This window comes from Rhodnius prolixus, unplaced genomic scaffold (assembly GCF_049639745.1).
Source record: "Rhodnius prolixus isolate KJV_2025 unplaced genomic scaffold, Rpr scaffold_3, whole genome shotgun sequence".
NCBI lineage: Eukaryota > Metazoa > Arthropoda > Insecta > Hemiptera > Reduviidae > Rhodnius > Rhodnius prolixus.
Window position 1 is genome coordinate 52,920,240 of NW_027411603.1, and position 7,697 is coordinate 52,927,936.

The 7,697-nt window shown below is 37.4% G+C and overlaps 1 pseudogene; it reads left to right on the forward strand.

Moving 5' to 3' along the window:
- The first annotated feature begins 7,325 nt into the window (after window positions 1-7,325).
- LOC141453857 (5S ribosomal RNA) lies at window positions 7,326-7,445 on the forward strand (annotated as a pseudogene).
- The last annotated feature ends 252 nt before the right edge of the window (window positions 7,446-7,697 follow it).

Sequence of the window (7,697 nt, forward strand, 5' to 3'; positions counted from 1 at the left end):
CCTTGTATTTTATTTAATGGTTAATATGAGAAATTTATAGTAAAGTATGTTAGGCGGTTATAGGCTAGACCCGCAAAGCTAAGATGTATTGCTGGTTTAGTGGGTTCGATTCCCCCGGTCTTAGGCCTTGTATTTTATTTAATGGTTAATATGAGAAATTTATAGTAAAGTATGTTAGGAGGTTAGAGACTAGACCCGCAAAGCTAAGATGTATTGTTGGTTTAGTGGGTTCGATTCCCCTGGTCTAGGTCTTGGATTTTATTTAATGGTTAATATGAGAAATTTATAGTAAAGTATGTTAGGCGGTTATAGGCTAGGCCCGCAAAGCTAAGATGCATTGCTGGTTTAGTGGGTTCGATTCTCCCGGTCTAGGTCTTGGATTTTATTTAATGGTTAATATGAGACATTTATAGTAAAGTATGTTAGGCGGTTATAGGCTAGGCCCACAAAGCTAAGATGTGTTGTTGGTTTAGTGGGTTCGATTCCCGGTCTTGGCCTTGGATTTTATTTAATGGTTAATATGAGACATTTATAGTAAAGTATGTTAGGCGGTTATAGGCTAGGCCCGCAAAGCTAAGATGTGTTGTTGGTTTAGTGGGTTCGATTCCCTAGTCTAGGTATTGGATTTTATTTAATGGTTAATATGAGAAATTTATTATAAAGTACGTTTGATAGTCGCCTCCGTCCACGACACCTAGTAAATGGTAGTTGGACGTTAAGCCCCGCCTGAAAAAATAGGCGATTACTATACAAGCTTTGCACAATCCTTGCTCGCCCCTTTGGCTCATGTCAAACCTTTTTTTTCTTCAAGATTTAGATCGTGTCCAGGATTGCCAAGATGTCTAAAGTTTTTCTCGCTTTTCCTGGAATAGCTGATTACTTTAAATTCAGCACACTATTTCCTTAAACTTGTTTCCCCCCCCTCCAAAAAAGTGTTTCTTGAAGAAGGGAAACTTTAAAAGCGATTAGTTTATATTTATGTAGCAAATTATATAGGTTTCGTGACCGTAAATTATTAAACTAAGGATTCAAGATTGGCGAAGAATCAGTCCAAATAAATAACAACAACTCGTCTTTTTTGGCCAACATTTCGACAAATATATTGTCCTTCTTCAGGGCGCGGCTATGCGGGTTGGTTGAGTTACAGAAAACTGTAATGTTTCTTTAGTAAACGAAAGTTGAGTTTCTGTATCTCAACCAAAACCCGCATAGCCATGCCCTGAAGAAGGACAATATATTTGTCGAAACGTTGGCCAAAAAAGACGAGTTGTTGTTATTTATTTGGACTGATTCTTCGCCAATCTTGAATCCTTAGTTTATGTAGCAATTTACTTTGATTCAGAGGGAAATCAGCAGTTTAGGAGCTGGGACGATTTAAATTTACGTTTAAGCCAAATTAACTCTTTCAAATAAGCCCAGTTAAGCCCAAGCTCAGCTTTCAGTCTCAGTTATTGTGCAACAGATATAGCAGGTCTAACCAATCGGGAGTGGGGGACATCTTTAAGCCGTCTAAGCAGAACTACGTTCCAAATCTTCCAAAGTTTAGGAAGGTACCTAGGTACTTAGTGTCGCTAAGTTTGATCTGTAGGAAGGTACTTGATGGACTGTCTTAAGCTCTCATACTGTCAGTGACTTACTAGCGGAAGTGCTCTTAACATATTATGACCTTGCTATTGCTAATAAACGGAAATACGATCAGCTGATCACAAACCTGCTGAAAAGTGAAATCATCCTCAGATCAAGCTTAGCATTTTCAGCAACTGTACTCCAAAATCTTTTCAAAACATTTTTTTTTTAAATCAGATTTCAGATATCAGTTTGTGCTGTTTATTTTAATTATTTGAATTTCATTTTTTTAATTTTACGATTTTACGTCATGACATAAAAAAATATACGTAATGGTTAAAGTGTGTGTATTCAAGTCATTAATTAAGTTACGTAATAAAAAAAAAATACTTAATTATAAGGCTCCGCCTTCCATGACCTTTGTGAAATAGTTCCACCGGATGCATAAGGGCCATGCTAAGTCCATCGAGCAACTTGATATTAGATTTCACTTAGTCGCTTTATCCTTAATTAACGAGGAGTAGGGCTTTACATTGGAGAATATAGTAAATTTATGTAATATATAAACTACATAGCAAAGCACTAAACATGATAGTGACTGTATGCGTAAATAAATACATTCTGATGTGAATACTGACGGAGACTAATTGAACACAATCTTCTGGCTGGGAAGTACCACCATTTCCTGTTTAAACTAAGAAATATTCAGAGCTTACTCGTAGATCTTGCAGACAATTCTTCCTGTCGAACAGATCCTTGATGATTAGTATACCCCCACATTCCCCTCCTTTAGGAACTATTCAAATTTCATCGTTCAGGAATTATAAGGAGAAAGGGAGCCAAAAAAAAGGCGATGATAATCAAGGAAATATCAATTCTCAACAATTAAGGAACTAATGCTGCACGAGACCGAGACAAGGCGAGACTTTATACAAATCTCGATGACAAGTGTCTCGTCTCGGTGTTATCAATCTCGTCTCGGTCTCGTCGAGATATCTCGTTTTTTTTAAGTATTAAAAATGAAAAAAAAAAATGAACCCAATATCTGAGCCAATCAAAATGAACAAAAAAAATTGTTTGTTATTAATAATCTTTTCAAAAATAGTTATTATTTTCTAATAATTATTTTAATTTGTATATTGTTAGCGGTATAAAGAAGAAATTGTTGTCTAAAAGAAGACAACTACTTACACTTCAATGCATCATATATTACTGTTACTACGGTGACCATTATTTTTTGTACAAGGAGCAAAAAAAACCTATAAAAAATATTAATACGTTTATTAACATGAGATCGGTTATTACAAAACAATGGCCATATAATAGTATAGGTTAGTTTAGTTATGAGTTTCTACATGACGTTTAGCGATCGATGTTCACACTAATCGACTAGTCTACTCTATCGGTAAAACAGATTGTGTTTTACGCTAAAGGATCGTCCAAAGTTAATGTACACAGAAATTTTTTTTCTACACGATTATTTGCGAACTTATTTATTATACATTTATACTATATTTTTACATTCAAAAATTAAATTTGAGTAAAATTTAAATTTCATTGAAAAACAGGACAAATAAATAAAAAAACAGGACATTTATGCTTAAAATAAAAAGAAAAAGGACAGCGTCTTAAAAAAACAGTACTGTCCTGCCAAAAACAGTACGAATGGTCACCGTAACTATTACTGTTATAATTTCAAAAAGATGTTAAAAACGCGCCAAATGAAAGACCTAAATAACATATCTGCCAGCTGTAACAAGTCGATTCCGGAAATAAGAAAATACACCTCCTAACAAACTTCCTGCATTCTAAAATATAATTTAAATAATATCAAAGTCCAAAGTGTTCATTTAACTGAATTAACTTCTAAGGAAATTCCAAAAGAACCCGGAATAGAGTACCGGAAATATCTCAATTTGGAATGTATTTTCACTTTCCGGAGATTTATTTCGAAGTTGCTCCATAAATTGCTTTAATCTTCGTATTTAGATCAGATTTTATTTGAATGATCCTTTTTTTGGAGGGGGCGCGAGGAAATTTGATTTTGGGCTTTAAGTGGTTAAAATGAAAATATTCCTTTAAAACAGGAAGTGGAGACTTTAGTAAGAGAAAGTCACGTGTGTTTGTGTGTGTGTGTGTGTGTGTGTGTGTGTGTGTGTGTGTGTTCATAACAAGTTGTGTTAGTGTGGTAGTAGGAGGAATTTAAGGGAAATATTTTAACAAAACGTCTCACTCAAAGTACTTAACACCGTGTACTTCCGGTAAAAATCTCTTTATCGAAACTTTGAACACCATCAGAGTACTCTGCGTCTTACCGGTAGTAAGATAAAGAAAATAATGTACGTACTACTTGTATGGCAGGACAAAAGTACTAAGTCTTGTTACTAAGCCTTACACGGGTAAAAAGATTTCCATACAAAGAATGTTGAAGATCACAGACATGAGTAGAAGGAAAAACTACTTCCACAACAAAAAAAGAAAAGAAAAAGAGAGAGAGAGAGGACAAGTAAGAAAAGTGGTTTTACTTAATATAAGGGAAGAAAAGTCCCGGAAACAACATCCAAACACTCACATAGAAACACGGGGAAAGTGATTCAGACAAGAAAATCTAGGGAACGAGAAAAATGTAAAAGATTAAAAACAGAGATTCCTTCCTTCTTCCCGTTTTTATTAGTAGTGGTGTGTAGATTTAACTGGGGGAGCAGCTTTGGGCATATATACTCACGTGCGTACGGAAGTGCATGCACATACGCCATGTCTAACAAATTTGCTCTCTCTTTCTGCCTGTAAATCTCGGTCTTTGTGTCACTCTTAGAGTACGTGTGTATGTAAGAGAGAGACAGGATGACCACCACTTCTCTCTCTCGTGATGCTTCCGCTATACGCACGTAACATAGTTACTTCCGTTCCCTGCCTCACCTTGGCTGCCTCACAAAATCCTGGACAATGATGTTCAACGATAAGCATGGGCTAACTGTGTGCTTACTTGCCTAGGTAATGGCCTTACCATGTGGAGCCATGGTTACGCCCCTGGAGATGGAGGATGTTTAGTCTCAAGAAAATCGTGGAGAAGAAGGGCATTTAGACAGAGATGGAGAGAATACTCCAAATATTAAGTGGATCTCCGGGCCACACTATGTACTCCAGTAGGAAACAGCAAGTATGCTGTGCAAGCTAGTTTCTTGACGTTGTAGAACAAAGATGGAGCAGTGGATTTTGAAGGAACATCAGAAACGGTGGAGATCCCAAGCTGATTGCCGTCAAGCTAAGCAAATTATTGGCCTGTCTAAAACGGCTATAGTTGTTTTTTTAGCAGGTCCCGGATCCGCCAGTTAGCTCAGGTTGGTTGAGTGGACATGCGAATTTAGCGTACCCAGCTTTATCAAATGCGGCCTTACCCAGTCGCCCAATCTGCGCGCTGGCTGTGGTGAGTCCCCAATGAGACTTTGCGGCACTTTGTAGAGGTGTGTCCAGTTTATTCTAAAAACTAGGATTCCTCGCCTTCGTGAGGTTAAATGTTTCCGTTCCCGGAGATGGTGGCATCTGCTATTCTTTACCAGAACTCTCTAGATTTATTCCAGTGCACTGGGCGATGGAGTCATCCATGCTCCCTAGTGTCCTGTTACTACTTTATTAGTTTATTGTAGTGGCATCTGGCAAACTTTAGCCGGATCTGTTGGTCTTGAAGCTCCGGTGTCTCTCATGAGATGAGGGATGGGCGGGGAACAATGGGCATTTTGGATTGCCTGCGTTCCTTCCCCCTTTTTGGCGGAACCGCCCTACTAATACAATCTACAATCTAGTTTCTTGCTCTTACCATTTAGCTTTCTGGTTTCCGGTAAAAGAAAAACCTGATTTCTCTCTTACACTACAGGTTCACTTTAATAATTAGACTTTTTGTAAGAAGGCACAGAATCCATCCGTAAAATCAATTGTAAAGAAATCAGTGAGAGTAGAGACCTTTTTAATTAACTCGTCCTGCAAGAAAAGTGTTAAAGTTAATGGAAGATTTGCTGACATTGGGCAGTAAGTCCGGTTGGTTGGTTGGATTACTTTGCTCAGCTTTAAGGAGACTAAACACATGGCCGGTTTAGTAGCCAGGATTAGAGGTTTAGGGTATTCCAAGCTTTACAGCTTCTCAGCCAGTTAGGGCTGGACAAGAGCTCCTCAGTTCCAGCCCACAGATTAACTATTGGACAAAGCGGGGGTGCGAACTTTATGTATTATAAATGTACACAAAAAATGTAGTATTTATGTAAGCATTGGAAAAAGGGCAAGACTGATCAATGGATTTGAGAATATTTATTATTGAAAAGGGAAAAGAATCTGGTACGACTGAAGAACAGATATTTTAGTGAGTCATCTAGAATTTTAAACAGAATAACTTCATCAAGGAAGCACTTCCGGATCACTGATTTCCAAAACCTGCGACAATAGTAAAAAACTAAGGAAGGGATTAGCTATGCGGTTAGCGTATACTGGACTCCCACGCGGAGGTCCCGGATTTCTAATCCAGCTGCTGACCCTTAGATTTTCTCTTCCTAGGAGCTTCTTTCAGACAACACTGTCTGTAACAGTGTAGCAGTGTTGTCTGTAACGAGAGAACACTGTCCGGAGGCCGGCAGTACACTGGGAAAAAGCTCCGGGCGCCAATAACCTGAGATGTTGACGCGCCTTAAATCATTAAGAAAAAAAGAAAAATTGTAAAAACTCTTAGAGTGAGTTATTTGCAAGTTTTCCATTTTGAAATATCCTGTTATTACACACACAATGCTAAATATATGAGTCCTGTTTTCTAAGTGAGTACAGTTTTGAAATAAAAGAAAAACAAGTATACTTTTCTTAACAATTTTATTTTTACATGTTAAGCCTGACTTCCGGGTTTATGCTAATAAAACAACTTCCGCACCACTCTTTATCGTAACTCAGACATGAGAACGTAAAATTGAATAAATAGCTAATTTTAAATTTAAATAGTAAAAATAATCGGATACAAACACCAAAATAATGTCAGCTGGTTAAGCTCCTACTAATGCTTCGATCACAAAGTACTTCCCGCTCGGACACATGACTGCAAAAATGTACGTACAAAAACTAGATGATTTCAGCCCAAAAAAATCCTTTTCAGTTATTGGCAATGTTATATTGGATTTAGGCTGTCCTGTTTACAATGCCCGACACCTGTCAGATTCTCTTATTTTTTATTTTTTTTCGTTTTTTTTTTATCTTGAAAAGTGATACAGATGACATCGGATACAGGAAAAAGCTCCTGTTTTACATTGTTCCGTTGCCTGTCCCACATAAATGTCAATATATTAAAGAGATTCTTTAGTCTTGTTTGCTCAGCAAAAATCTGGTGGTGACTTACAAGACTTCATCTTATGGCTGTTTTACGTCAATAATTGTTTCTGAAAATTTCGTAATAACTAATAAAATGACTTCCGTTGAAGACAGGAGACGCCATAAGTCCCCAGAAATCAATATTCCCTGAATAAGTTTCCAATCAAACGGTATACCCAAGTTCAAACAAACTCTTCAGCGAATCTAAAATCCCTTGCCCAACTTTAAAAAGCTAGTTCCACATATTACGCAAATTATCACAGGCATCAGTGATTCGCCCTATTCATTTAGCTCTCATGATTGATGATTTCCTACAAAAGAATGCAGCTCTTCAGTCTGCTGATCTCCTAATTGTTTGGGCAACTTTCATTTACATTAAAGAGCGCTTCAAACATATCTAAGTGAAGGTTGTTTGCACAGCCAACGGTCATACTATGTTGAATACACCGGTTCTCGTTCGATCAACAAAGTTAAGCAACATCGGGCGTGGTCAGTACCTGGATGGGTGACCGCCTGGTAACACCGCATGCTTGTTGACCAATATTCTAAAAATATACTGCATTTTAATCCGGATAAAACAGAATTCTATCTGTAGAGCCTCTCTACTGATGAGCAGCATCATATCATGGCTGATTTATGCCTCCCAAAATCTTCCTGGGATCATCGGTGCTATTTATAAGCGGACCACCTTGACGCTACAGTCAGCTAAGCATACGATTTAGTAGGTGATATCATATCATAGTTATAGCTTTAGATCTTTAGCACTTAATGGCAAAGCAGGTGTTTCTTTT